Below are 15,935 nucleotides of genomic sequence, written 5' to 3'. Positions count from 1 at the left end.
AAGAAATTGTTCCAAATACCTTGGTGATATTAAGGCTGGAAATATCACTCCAGTAGGTAAATGACTATCCCTTCTTTTATGTTTCTAATTCAACTATGGTATTATGATACAAAGTTGTGATAATGTATCTCCCTTTTTTATTGTAAATAGGGCCTCCACCAAGCAAAGACAAGGGAAAAGAAAAGCAAGCATGAGAAACCATCAAGAAGCTAGGAATAGCTTTCATGGAGCTTTGCTTTTTATTGTCTTATTTTATTCATGTTTTGGATTTTAGAACCTTTAAGTTTCCGTGTTCGACATGGAAAGGTATTTTGGATAATTGGTTGTATTTTGGATAATGGTGGCTTGGTTTGCAACCCAAGTCACCCGTTTTATCATTTTATCCTTTGTTCTAAAATCCGTATTTAAATGCTTTCTCTTAGAAACATATGATTATCCACTTAAAGTGACAAATTAAAATAAAACATATATGAGTATGTTAAGTATATAGATCTACTTTTCCTTCAAAAAGAACACCCCAAGGGATTCTACTCCTTTGCATTGACCATCACAAAGACAAAAAAGTCATGGGAGAGGTCCACGACGGAGAATGTGGCCCTCACATGAGCGCAATGATGCTTACCCGAAAAATCATACGGCTAGGTTACTACTGGACCACCATGGAAGCCGATTGCCGTAACTACGTCAAACATTGCCACAATTGCCAAATCTTCGTCAACATACAACATATACCACCATCCCTTTTATACACCATGACGCCACCCTGGCCTTTCTCGACCTGGGGCATCGACATCATCGGGAAAGTTAACCCGGTGGGCACCAAGGGGCATTGTTTCGTCCTCGTCGCCATCGACTACTTCACCAAATGGGTGGAAGCGCAGTCCTATGCAGTCTTGACCGCCAAACAAGTGGCCAAGTTCATCCAGAACAACATCATCTGCAGATATGGGGTACCCCATGAAATCATCAGCGATCAAGGCTCTCACTTCCGGGCGGAAACTCAGACCTTGCTGGACAAATACAAGATCAAACGACATCGATTATCCCCCTACCGTCCCCAAACCAACGGAGCGGTGGAGGCAGCTAACAAAACTCTCGTCACCATTATCAAGAAAATGCAAGACAACTATCGCGATTGGCCGAGCAAACTCCCATTCGCACTCTGGGGATACCGAACCTCCATTCGAACACCGACAGGTGCCACACCCTTCTACCTAGCATACGGTATGGAGGCAGTTCAACCGGTAGGGTTAGAGGTCCCATCTCTGTGCATCCTACTGGAGAGTCAAGTCCCTGAGGCGCAATGGACCCGTCGAAGGTACGAACAACTCACTCTTCTAGACGAACGGCGGCTCAACGCCTTGCACAACGTCCAGCTATACCAACGACGTATACAACGGGCATTCAGCAAGAGGGTCAAACCCATGAACATCCAGGAGGGCGACTTGGTCCTCAAGTCAATTCGAGCACCGCTACCCGTCGATCCGAGGGGAAAATTCAAACCTAACTGGGCCGGGCCATACCTGGTCAAGAAAATAATTTCGGTGGCGCAGTGAGATTGAGTGACCTAGATGGGGAGGATTTTACAAACCCGACCAACCTAGACCAACTCAAGAAATACTACCCTTGAACCATAGCAACCAACGATCCAAGCCTAGTTTTACAACTAGCGTCCACCTTAACCCTTTTCAAGTCAAGTTCCTCAAACACGTTCTGATTTGAAATTGCATGTTTTATCGAGTCTAAGTCGCGGCACCTTGCCCGTTTCGAATGTCCTTTGATCTGTCAAAGGCAACATCCATTTGCACTAAAACAAACAAAAACCCCCTGAACTACGAGCATGGTTTGATTCCACCTCTTCAGGTGGATACGTAGGCAGTCCCTCTTATACATGAGGGATACAACCACAAAATCCAATCAAAATTTACAAAACATTTCGAACTATGATCATGGTTTGATTTTACCTCTCCAGGTGGATACGTAGGCAGTCCTTTCTTACACAAGAAGGATATAACCATCCCCATAATCAAAAAACATCACCCACATATAAAACAACATCCCCATCAAAAAAGGAGAAAAGGGAAAAACATTCCCCTTTCCCACAAAATACAACAAGCCTTTCTCCCTTCCCACCAAAAATTCCACTTCCCAAGTGCAAATGTTTAGGACGATTCGTGCCGAATTGCCTTTACAAAATGGATGGAAGAAACAAGCGTTCACAATTTTTGACACAAGCAATCCTCTTATTTAATTAATAATAGGAGGGATTACAATTTCAACAACAAATAAAGCTCGACGAGTCTACAACTTGTCAAAACTAAGGTGTCGACTAAAGCACCTCACATAATAAAACTAGCACAAAACACACAAAACATAGCTAGTACAACATAATAAAAACTCACAACACTAATACAACATAATAATAAAGTGGGTAATGGAGGTCTTCACTCTTTTATTCTACCCTTGCCTTTTCCCTCGGGGTACATCTTCCCCTTGTTCTTCTTGTTGGCCCGCCGAGCATGGATTTCCTCTTCAAAAAGGATCCTCAACGGATCTACAACGGCAACGGCCTCCGGTCTAGTGCAAGACCCCATGTTCGGCCCAAAACGAGCCCATGCACGGCCCACCATGTTCTTGGGACCCGAGCTTCTCCTCTTTGGTGGTCTCATCACATTGAGACTAGCTCCATCAACATACTCCTCGAAGAAGGCACGGTTGGCCTTGCCAACCTCTCGATACTTCAAGTCGACGACCTCGTCCTTACGAAATTTGGACCTCTCTTCCAAGGACGGAGTACGTGACCACTTGACATAAGCGGGAGTCACCCATGTCGTGGCAACGGGGTCCGGTACCTCCCAAAGCGGCCGAGTGGCCCACCATCTTTCGAAAACCTCCACAAGCTCGGAGTTTCGGAAAACATTCTCTTGGTCAAGGGTATCTTGAGCGGGCACCTTTTATTGACGCCCCATTTGCCTCATGAGCCTTTTGGGATAAATGAAGGAAGCGACCTTCAAACCCACCACCATCAAAGAACGAGGACTAGCATTCGAAGCGGGCAACCCCGTAAAAGACCTCAAGTGCCACCATGGCACCACCCAAGGATGTGAGGACCACCCTCCTCCGCCAATCTTGCGGCCCAATAAGCCTCGGTGGAAGCAAAGCTATCCGAGTACAATTTCTTCCTCATGGTAAGGTGACGGAAGGAATAAGAAGAAGAATCAACTGGAGGCTCTACATACCTTAGCCTCTCCAATAGCCACACTTGGAGGATCCTAGGGGACCCAAATGAAGGAACTTCTCCACAAGAGCCTTCCTTGTCCAAAGCTTGAATGATCTCTCCAAGCACCAACCATGATGGATCTCTACCATGCTCCATTTGCTCAACCACATGTATAAGGCTCATGCTACATGATACGTGCATATTGTATAGTCTTTATAGCCTATTTTAGCTCGTATTTCCATGCATTTTTGTACTGTTTATATAGTATTATGCCCCGAATTGGCTACTTTGGTTCGTTTTGTCCGTTTTGTAGAAATGAACACGAAAGTAGTGGAATCATACCACTTTTCGTCTTTTTTGCATGCATTTAGAGGAGACGGAATTTTCCAGAGTGAGATACTGCATTGGAATGCATGAAGGCACAGTTTACGAGGCAGTCGGGTACGAGATTTGGCTGATTTGAAGGAAGAAGACTCGATCGAGTGGTTTTATTACTCGATCGAGTGGTTTTTACGGCCTTAGTTGATCGATCGAGTAGTTATTTACTCGATCCAGAAGTGCTAAAAAGAGAGGTTACTCGATCGAGTAACTATTCTACTCGATCGAGTAGATTTTCTTGTGTTTTACTCGATCGAGTGGATCTATTCTACTCGATCGAGTGGTTCCTACTGGCGTGGGCTTTAATTAGCCCGTAAGCTTGTTTTAGCTTTTGGAGTTAGTTTATTTTCTATTTAAGCATTACGTTACTAGGTCATTAGAATCTTTTAATCATCGATCATTTTAGCTTTCACAGAAAACACTACGCTGCTTTTCCCTTTTCTATGTAACTTTGCTTTCGGGATTATTTCGCTTGGATTTTGTCGTTCTTTACGCCAGATTCGTACGATTGTAATCTCTTTCTCCTCTCTTAATAATAATCGATCTTTGTTTACTTTAATCCTTTGTTTTACTTCATTTAATTTCTGCCCTAATTTACTTTATGCAATTTAATTATAGTTTTAATATGTTGAATGCTGGTTATTTATCTGCTGTTAGTTTCAATAGTTTAAATAGCGATATGAGTAGCTAAATCTAATTCATGTTGGGATTAGGGGATCTACGGTAGAAATGTGACGATGTAGTGAATAGTTTAGATGAATTAATTGTGAGATTCTGTCAACATAGCAATTTAATTGTATTTTTACCGACTTAGTTGAGTGCACGCTTCTGAGTCACCCTTTAATCTGGCTAAAATTAATCCTGGATCGGAAGATTGGACTAAATAGACCTGCTGTGAACAGTAGACTACCCAGACGAGGACGGAAGTTAAGTTAGTGGAAGTTTAGGGTAGAAAGTGGACCGGAAGGACATTTCCATATCCGTCTCGCATTAATTTGTCTAAGTTGTTTACAGTTGAGTCACTGGACTACCGTAGTGAACCTAAATCCTGACATGTCCCTTCTCTATCTGATAGTTTAACTCTATTTCCTGCCTTTACTGCTCTATCTCTGCTTCTCTTTCCTTTAAGCCTTCTAGTTTAGAAAACCAATTTAAACAACCCCCCATTTGTGACCAAATAGACGGACTTCTACAGATATCTTGCCTCCCTGAGGAGATCGACCTGACTTCCCTAGCTATATAGTTAGTTTAGTTAGTTTATTTTTAATAGGTACACGACAGACGTATCAAATTTTGGCGCCATTGCCGGAGAGGCAATTGCCCTATCTGTCTTTGTTTCATTTATTTTATCTGTCTTAGGGAATTTTTATTCCTTGAGGCAGTGCTTATTATTCTTTTTCAGTGTTGTTTATGCCCAGGTCAGACAGGTTTGAGTTAGTTGTAGCTGATTCTGAGCCAGAAAGACTGCTCAGGCATAGACTCCGTCTGCAAAGAGAATCACGAAAGGAAGACTTGAGTACTTTCGAGCCAGAGCTACATCATTTTCTTTTCACAGAAGACCAGTCTTTAGAAGAAGACATTCCTATTTCTGCCGATCAACCAGTAAAGATGCCGAACATTGCTAGTCACTCGGAGCCTAAAGCATCGTATATTCCTAAAGATTTCAATCTCCAGACTGAGGATGGGAACACATTTGACATCCGTCCTGAAGGAAATCTAGATTCATATACATACTAACATACTCATATATGTCTAAAATAATTTGTCATAAAATTAAAACGGATTTTATGCATGCAAACAATAATAAAATAGAGGAGAAATCATGTCCTTACAATGATGATTTTCGGTTATTAGGGCACAAAAGAGATCACCTTTCTCTTTTGATCTTGAGCTTTCCCTTATGGATGAACAAGATCTAAGTATAAGATCTCTCCCTAAGCTTTATACCCAAGGCTTTCTTCTTAATTTAATTAATATTACAAATACTAGTATAATATTAATCAAGTAGAAAATTGAACCAAAATATTTTTAACACTTTGAATATTTCGGTTAAATGGAGGGAGAAATAGAGAGCTTTTTATCTCTCTAGAATACTAATTTTGGATGAATGAATAAGAATAAATTCACTAACACATTTTAGTGTAATATTAGGTAAAATTAGATGAAAAACCAATGATGGTTTTTGTCATCAAAAACCGGGTGGAGGGGAGCTTTATGGGTGAGCCAATGCATGAAATTGTTGCTCTTAACAATGTTCATAGGCTTGCATGGCTAGACCATTAGGCAATCATTATGTTTACATAATAAGTTAATCAACACAATATTAACCTAATACCCCACTAATTTCGGTACAATCATAATATGGAGTCCATATTATTTTTGTCAATTTCTCAATATGTAACATGTCATATGTAACATAAATTTGTTATGTATTTTTAACATATTAAAAATCAACGTATTAATAAAATACGTCACATACAAAAATCGATTTAGTAATTTCATAATTACTTGTGCCAAAATATTTTACCATTTATAAATTACAACGGATTGTATTTATAACAATTCATTCAATTTAATTGTTACATTAAACAATTAGTTCATCCGAGTAATGATACAATTCAATTACTCAGACCGTATCTTATTTAATCACATTTCAATATGATACGTAAATTTTACTTCCAAAATCGTCCGTCAATTTTCAAGTAATTTAATTAACTCGCAACATTATACGATTAATTAAATAATCAATTAAGAGTATTGCCCTTTAGGTATGACCTAGGGGGTCAACTGATCACCACCGTCACACGACAGTAATGTCAAACTCTAGTCAGCCAATCATTACCGATATATGTTGACCATTGACGAGAACAATATTACTTCCCAATTGTATTCATTTTAATGAGACTTAAACATGTGATCATCATGATCAACAGTCGTGATCGCATTATTGTCGGAGGACACATATTCCAACAATCTCCCACTTGTTCTCGACAAGTGTGCGTCACCAATTCTCTTGTCCTATTACTATCTCCCACTCAATGCAAGGTGTCTTTCAGTCGTACTTGCAAGTGATCATATCGAGAGTGGTTTCCTCGATCTGGAGAATAACTGATTGACCGGATTTATCCACTCTGGATACCTTCCGAGCGTGGCCACGCATTTCCAGTTTATTGCTCCTCGAGTGGCCCTGAGATATTGTTATAACCCTGACTAGGGGTGGACAATTCCTATTGCACTCATTCCCTTCGACTAGCCACAGCCATCATAACCCAAAATATGCCCATTTGACCCCATTTACGAAGGTCGTAGTAACACAAATCAAAGTTAATCTGAAACTGTGCCATCTTAGGTGAATAGCCTTTAGTCAAAAGAATCGACTCATTTTGAATACTATAGTAGCTCTCGCCACGACCAGGCTATATAAATTTGCCAGAACTCTATAAGCGGTCATTAGGCCCGACAAAAAGTTCCTAACAATCTGCCTATGTGATCGACTAGTCATCTCACATGACTCTATGGCACTTGAACTTGCCATCAATCGCATCACACTCTAGTCACTTCGAGACGTCACCTCATATAAGTAACTATGGGCAAAAACAATGTTAATCCATGTTCACTTTAACGGGGTTCAATTGTCTCTACAACCCGTTTGGATATAACAATGTACAAAGTGAGTTAATAATAACTCAAACGACAAATGTCAACATCACACTCGGGTAGTCAATATCATATTACAACCTTGTGATGTATATCATAAGTGTAAATACACATTGACTGCAATAGAAGTTTAACATCCCATGTGTCCATGTGTTCAAACTTCTTACACTTGCATTTTCCTTCACATTCATGTTCTCTCTCATAGCATGAATCTTACCAAGTACACATCAAGGTTCTCGACCTTGGTTTTGGTTCTTTAACTTGAAAGAACTTTCTTATCGATCATCTCATAACGAACGAATTTGCGATGAATAATACAACTTGTACTGATCAAGTATTCCATCCACACACAATGCACTAGGTATATGTTTTGTAGAATCTTGTAACAATTGAAAAGATTATTTGGCTTAGCACTTCTCACAAGTCCTAGCTTTTACTAGGAAAGATTGTTTTTGAATAACCTCTTATTCAACCAAGCATCTTTCAAAACTTCTCATTTCTCTTTCAAGGCTTGAAAGAATTGGGATTCTCATAAATCCTCATATGTGCTCGGATTTTCTACAATATGTGCAACCTCTTGTCACATAATGGAGTATTCCGTCAAACACCGAAATCGCTCATCGGATTCTTCTTGAGAATACATGACGTTTCCATTATGGCTCACCAATTCTATCATCATGCTCTTATGCATATGATTCATAATTGGACATGTACATGATTATTCTAATGGCGGAAACATTAGTTACTAATAATCATGAGATCAACCGTTCGTGGGTTCTATGGACGACCATGACTGCTAATGGTAATTCCATTTTCATTCATATGAATAACCTATGTGTATGTTGATGTGATGTGTATCTCTTAATACTAATCCAACATCCCTGATGTAATTGGATTCATCATTGTCCATTTTCATCCAGAATTGAAAACTCAAAAGCTTCTTTATGAAAGAAGGTATTTGCTCGTCATTCTTTAATGAGTGATGAGTTTTAAACATTCAAGGATGATAGCTCCCACTAAATTCCATGTCTTCACATGAGATTTTCTTAACTCCCACTCAATTCTACACATTTCGAAATTGACTTCTCAATCGAAATTTATCAAGAATTGTAATATAAATTGCATTGCCAAGTTATTAGGATAAAACCATATATGTTCCCATCATATCCTTTCAAAATGCCTATTTTGAAGTGGTCTCATCTTAACCTTACGGAAAGAGATTTTAAATCTCCAACACACTCATGTCATAATGATGTGTAGTAATGTCATTTTCAAATATAAACATATTTAGAATACATCCTTCGCAAATATCCTTTGGGAGGAGGTTTAACCATTCATAGTGAGGTTAAGCATGACATCTACGTGGTTAAAACTTTGGCTATTGAAGATATCGGTATATCAATCCTTGCAACTCGATCATAACTAGTATGTTGCTATGATTTATTTAGGCTCTTAAGTAAATCTCAAGGTTGAAACTATTGGTCAAATGTTTCATAAACATAGTCAAAACTTGTTGAGACTTTACATTAGTCATTTTCTTCCAAAACTTTCTTTTGGTCTCCTCATGTAGTTATCTTGAGAATATACTCTTATGTTAACTACACTTGGTCTCTTTAGTCATATAGAATTAACTTGAGACCATAGATCTCATCTATTCGGCATACTATGTAAATAGATATACCTTCATTCAAATCATTTTCTCTTGCGTAGATCTTCATTTACACAAGTACACAATTTTATCTTGCCTTGTGTGTTGTGTCCTCATTTTTCTCCCACTCTATCTTTAGAATAAATACACTAATCATTCAAAGATAGCATATGAGACACAAATTAATGATGTTGAAGTATAAGGAGAACTACCTCATAGGTTGACTAATTGTAATTGATTTCATATGTGTTCTTGGTGATTGACATTCCTTTAAGAGAGTTCATAGACTCAAAATCACTTTATAAATGATCATACACATGCCTTAAGCATGTGGACATATAATGAAACCCGTCATTATATTTGTCTATTAGATCACTTTAAGTGAATGAACTTATGTTTCAAAACGCAAGCATTTAAAGATGAAATTTAGTACATTAAAAGGATAAATGATAAAACGGGTGACTTGGGTTGCAAACCAAGTCACCATCATCCAAAATACAACCCATTATCCAAAATACCTTTCCATGTCAAACATGGAAACTTAAAGTTCTAAAAATCCAAAACATTACTTAAAATAAGACAATGAAAAACAAAGCTCCATAAAAGCTATCCTTAGCTTCTCCATGGTTTCTCATGCTTGTTTTTCTTTTCCCTTGTCTTTGCTTGGTGGAGGCCCTATTTACAATAAAAAGGGAGATACATAATCACAACTTTGCATCATAATACCATAGTTGAATTTAGAAACATAAAAGAAGGTTAGTCATTTACCTACTGGAGTGATCTTTCCAGCTTTGATATCACCAAGGTATTTGGAACAATTTCTTTTCCAATGACCCATGCCATTACAATAATGGCACTTATCAAGAGGACCCTTCTTGACTTTGGAGGGGCTAGCTTCACAAGACTTAGCTTTGGTGAATGTGGGAGCTTGCTTTTTACCCTTCCTTCCACTCTTCTTGAACTTCCCCTTACTCTTAGTGCTTATGTTAAGCACATCTTTGGGAGGGTTCACATTTAACCCCATGTCCCTCTCGGCTTGCACAAGTAACTTGTGCAACTCCTCAAGAGACACATCCTTGTCTTGCATGTTGAAATTCACCCGGAATTGCACATATTCCTTGACTTTGGACAAGGAGTGTAGAATCCTATCTACGATGAGTTCTTTGGGGATTTCAACCTTTTGAATTTTCAAGGTCTCGACAAGCTCCATGAGTTTGAGCACATGAGGGCTAACCTTTTGGCCCTCTTTGAAGTCGAGATCAAAGAATGCCGCGGCCGCCTCATATTGGACGATCCGCGGAGTTTGTGAAAACATGGTCACAAGTTTGGAGTAAATCTCATTAGCATTGCCCATTTTGAAGGCTCTCCTTTGGAGGTCCGCCTCCATCGCAAATATCAAGACATTTTTCATTGCGGCGGACTCCTTTTGGTAAGTCTCATAGGCTTCCCTAGTGGCCGCGGTGGACCTAGTGGAGGGTTCGGGTGGAGAGGCCTCGGTAAGGTAACGAAGCTTGTCGTCACCTTCGGCGGCTAATTTGAGTTGGGCATCCCATTCGGAGAAATTTGGCCCATTATTTTCAAGTTTACATAATCCATAAAGGATCGGAGCCAAGACGAACTAGCGAGTGGTGTAGCATTAGGAGTTGGTGTTGATGTTGCCATTTGTTATGAAAAAGAAGTGGTCTACAAAACAAAATATAAGGAGTAAAACAATTGTCGTTTTAATAATACTCGTAAAAATGTATGATTTAAACAAGTTTTAGGCATTTTTCTAGTGACCTCTACCCAACTAGATAAATGATTCCAAGACCCAAATTCATATCGACTTAGGCACGGGGTAGCCGATGAAACCTTTATCAATATAACTCGGTGGATTAACTTTTAATCGATTCTACTTTTAGAACTCTTGGTCGATAAAATTACTCTAATATTTATCTATAGCCCAAAACACATCAACAAGGGCACGGGGTAGCCGATGAAACCCTTATCGATTACTTTTGTTGAGTTCAATCCAAATTTCGAATAAATGTGTCCATTATCCAAACCCACATTAACTTAGGCACGGGGTAGCCGATGAAACCCTCATCAACATGAATTCGGTGGATTAGACATTTATCACCCACTTCCCCTACGTAACAAGGTTTGTACCCCGGGGTAGCCGAGTGCACTCCCTCGCGAAATAGGTTTTCATGGTTTCTACTATTTGGTAAGGCTATGTCTCAATTAATTGTTTTAGCGAGAGGTCATGTCAATTTATTATATATCACGTTTTAAGTGAACTAAAGCGGTGAACTACGATAATTTGAATTGACACGGTCGATAAACTCGATAAAATAAGGATGCATGTTTTAGTTATGGCGATTTAGCGATGCATGTGACATAAAAATAAAATGCAAGCATATAGATAAATAAATCCTAGTATGGCCTTTCCTAAAATAGAAAAACTATTTAACTATTACATATTCGGAAACCAACTCCATTGGTCCCTTGAACTTCGGTTGTGGCACGCATCTCGAGGTAACACCGTCTTTATGTATCGCCATTTTTGAAGAAATCCGTCTTTGGGAACTCCGGAATGAATAAAATTACATAACAAATTACATAATTTCCTATTATACATTTGTAACTAAAATAAAATAAATCTATTAAATTACAAAACGGTGATACGAGATCACAATTAAAATTACAACCGAATCGATATTCCCATACATTTCGGGAAATACCAATTAAAATCTAAGGCCATACTAAGTAAAATTACATAATTCAAAAATTACATAAATTAAAATTATGACAATCATAAAGAAAATGCAGCATTATAATATGTATGAACATGCTCAATTTTTATGCTAAATCGCCTTTAAATAGACAATATCGTATATTACTCGGTTTTTACGGATTTGTGTGATTTCAACATTTTATAATCAGAAAAATGCATAAACTCATATTTATGCATAAGTTAATTACCCTAACCTCTTAGGACTCAAAATATAGTCTTCACTAATAATTTGACCATAATTAACCCATATTTCATAAAATTGTTCATAAATGGACTAAAAATTACAAAATAAGCTATTAAACTTCAAATAAATCACAAAATTTCAAATAAATTCAAAATTTGAAATTTAAACTCATGAACATTCTGGAAAAATTCCATGACACTCATAATGTTCAAAATATTAGGTTAAAAATTTCGAAAATTTACCGGAAAAACAATGTTGCGGTTTATCGATTTTTAATAAAATAATCATAAAAACATGGAAAAATTATTTTCACTAACTTTTCAATTTAAGATCTGAAAAAGATAATAAAATACAACATTAGACGTTTTTCCTAAGTCATAGATTATGTTTTATTAATTTTCACTAATAATGTCACTATTTATGCTATTTTTCTTCAAAAATTCACAAATCATGCAAAAAGACTTCTTTATAGCCAATTATTTTACACACATCTTGTAAAATTTCATGTGACAACATATTAATTTTCTATGACCAGATTCGAAATTTAACTCATATTAACCTATTTTTCACTTAAATCCAAATTTAATAATGAGAAATTCATTTTTCGAGCATAACAAGTCCAAAAATTATGAAAATTTACAGGTTATCTCAAAATAATATATGTGACAACATATCCAAAAATCAACTTAAAATTCGAAGTATAGCTAATTTTAGACTAAAAATGACATTTTAACTCATAAAATCACATTTAAATGTCATTACTGTAAATTATGAACAATAAAAATCCGAAAAATTAACCAAAATATCCTAAAACATTTTAGGACCAGAAATATTAACATGCATGGATTAATTTCGTGATATCTCATAATAACACAAATTTTACAAGTTTTATTTGTTATTCTTATAACTCGGAAAAACTTTTAACCGATTTGCATGCAAACAACCATGGCTCTTGATACCGATTGAAGGAAATGTAGATTCATATACATACTAACATACTCATATATGTCTAAAATAATTTGTCATAAAATTAAAACGGATTTTATGCATGCAAACAATAATAAAATAGAGGAGAAATCATGTCCTTACAATGATGATTTTCGGTTATTAGGGCACAAAAGAGATCACCTTTCTCTTTTGATCTTGAGCTTTCCCTTATGTATGAACAAGATCTAAGTATAAGATCTCTCCCTAAGCTTTATACCCAAGGCTTTCTTCTTAATTTAATTAATATTACAAATACTAGTATAATATTAATCAAGTAGAAAATTGAACCAAAATATTTTTAACACTTTGAATATTTCGGTTAAATGGAGGGAGAAATAGAGAGCTTTTTATCTCTCTAGAATACTAATTTTGGATGAATGAATAAGAATAAATTCACTAACACATTTTAGTGTAATATTAGGTAAAATTAGATGAAAAACCAATGATGGTTTTTGTCATCAAAAACCGGGTGGAGGGGAGCTTTATGGGTGAGCCAATGCATGAAATTGTTGCTCTTAACAATGTTCATAGGCTTGCATGGCTAGACCATTAGGCAATCATTATGTTTACATAATAAGTTAATCAACACAATATTAACCTAATACCCCACTAATTTCGGTACAATCATAATATGGAGTCCATATTATTTTTGTCAATTTCTCAATATGTAACATGTCATATGTAACATAAATTTGTTATGTATTTTTAACATATTAAAAATCAACGTATTAATAAAATACGTCACATACAAAAATCGATTTAGTAATTTCATAATTACTTGTGCCACAATATTTTACCATTTATAAATTACAACTGATTGTATTTATAACAATTCATTCAATTTAATTGTTACATTAAACAATTATTTCATCCGAGTAATGATACAATTCAATTACTCAGACCGTATCTTATTTAATCACATTTCAATATGATGCGTAAATTTTACTTCCAAAATCGTCCGTCAATTTTCAAGTAATTTAATTAACTCGCAACATTATACGATTAATTAAATAATCAATTAAGAGTATTGCCCTTTAGGTATGACCTAGGGGTCAATCGATCACCACCGTCACACGACAGTAATGTCAAACTCTAGTCAGCCAATCATTACCGATATATGTTGACCAGTTGACAGTAACAATATTACTTCCCAATTGTATTCATTTTAATGAGACTTAAACATGTGATCATCATGATCAACAGTCGTGATCGCATTATTGTCGGAGGACACATATTCCAACACATCCTTCCTATATCAATCTGGTGGAGAGAAATCTCTATCGAGGTGTGGCAGGTGAAGACCCGAGGAAGCATATGGAGGTCTTTACGGACTATTGTTCTACTATCCCCGCCACAAAGGGGGTAACTCAAGACAAGATTAAGGAAGTTCTGTTTCCTTTTTCTTTTACTGATGCAGCCAGGGAGTGGCTGACTGATTTGGACCGTACGGCCGCAGGGGTTACAAACTGGGAGACCCTTGCTCTTGCTTTTTATAAGAGATATTTCCCTCCACAGCGCACCAATCAGCTGAGGGCAAAGATTACGAGTTTTAAGCAGGCACCTGCCGAAACTTTCTATGAAGCATGGTCCCGTTTTAAGAAGTTGGTGAGGTCTCTTCCTCACCATGGTTTTGACCCGTGGTTTCTGTCCAACCAGTTCTACAATGGGCTGTATGATGATCACAGAGCCATACTTGATGCGGCATCCAATGGGAGATTCCAAGAGAATACCGACGATGATAAGGGATGGAACCTTATTGAAGAGATGGCAAACCACAGTGCTGAATATGGAAACCCGAGGGATGGTATTAGAACAGTTCATGCAGTCGATAAGCAAGTTGTGGCTCAGCTGGAAGCCATGAATGTTATATTTGACAAGTTGGAGTTACATTCTGCTGGGGAGCCTCAGACGGTCCATATGCTTAATAAAGGGGAGATCGTCACATGTGAGAGGTGTGGTAGCAACGACGGCCATACTGCTGTTGGCTGTCTTAGAGAGAAGGAACTGGTCCTTGCCTTTCAACAATACAGGCAAGGAGGGGGTTCCTATTAGAATAACCAAGGGGCAGTCCATCCCAATTTGAGGTGGACTAGTCAAAATGTGCTCAATCCTACCCCTCCTCCGCACCAGCAGCAGTCATATGTTCCTCCACATAAGACTGAACAAGGCTTTCAGAAGCCTCCTTCCTTTCCTATACCTAATCAAGGTGCCTCGTCTTCTGGTGGGGTAAGTGAGATAGGTGAGTTGAAGACTATGTTGCAGTCTTTGACAAAACAGTGGAAGTTAAGCGACCAACAAAAAGATGCTTCTATTAAGGCACTTGAAACTCAAGTTGTCCAGTTAGCCGCTAACCAGTCCACAAGGAAACCGGGTCATTTACCGTCACAAACTGACAAAAATCCACATGAGACGTTAAATTTAATTAATTTGAGAAGCGGTCGTTCATATGAGGGACCGGAAGTGTTGAAATCAGCCCCGAGGAAGGAAATAAAAGCTGATGAACAGTGTTCTGTCAAAGGAAATGAGCTGGCGGCTAAGAAAGTACTCGATTGACTAGTTTCTAGAGGTCGATCGAGTAGATTTGCTGAAGAAAGTGCTCGATCGAGTGGAATTTCTACTCGATCGAGTGAACATGAAAAGCCAACTGCTCGATCGAGTGAATTTTCTACTCGATCGAGTGATGCTGTTGAGGAAACCACTCGATCAAATGGGAATTTTGGTCGATCGAGTAGTATGGATAATGGACAGCTTGATCGAGAGCCTCCTAGTGCTCGATTGAGTGATAAATCACCTGAAAGACCTCGTTCGAGAGGAAAGAAGCGTCCAAAGGATACAGAGATTGATCCGGCTGAGACGTTGGAAGAGAGAAACAAGGGACTCGAGATACCCATCACGGTTCCCTTCCCGAGGCGTCTGTAGAATACTAAAGCTAATCAACAATTCGGCAAATTTGCCGAGATCCTGAGAAGCTTGCAGGTCACGTACTGTGCCATTCGCCGAACTGCTGACACAGGTACCCTCTTACCTTAAATTTATGAAAGAAATTTTATCGCGTAAGAGGCACATTAGTGATAATGAGACGGTA

General features: G+C 37.8%; 1 non-coding gene across 1 annotated transcript; it reads right to left on the bottom strand.

Annotated features, from left to right (window-relative positions):
* Nucleotides 1–14,375: 14,375 nt before the first annotated feature.
* LOC141603776 (small nucleolar RNA R71) lies at nucleotides 14,376–14,481 on the bottom strand. Its single transcript, XR_012525629.1, has one exon. It is a non-coding gene; the product is annotated as a small nucleolar RNA R71 (small nucleolar RNA).
* Between the last annotated feature and the right edge of the window lie 1,454 nt (nucleotides 14,482–15,935).

Source organism: Silene latifolia, chromosome 9 (genome assembly GCF_048544455.1).
Source record: "Silene latifolia isolate original U9 population chromosome 9, ASM4854445v1, whole genome shotgun sequence".
Taxonomy (NCBI): Eukaryota; Viridiplantae; Streptophyta; class Magnoliopsida; order Caryophyllales; family Caryophyllaceae; genus Silene; species Silene latifolia.
This window is presented reverse-complemented; position numbering and strand designations above follow the sequence as displayed.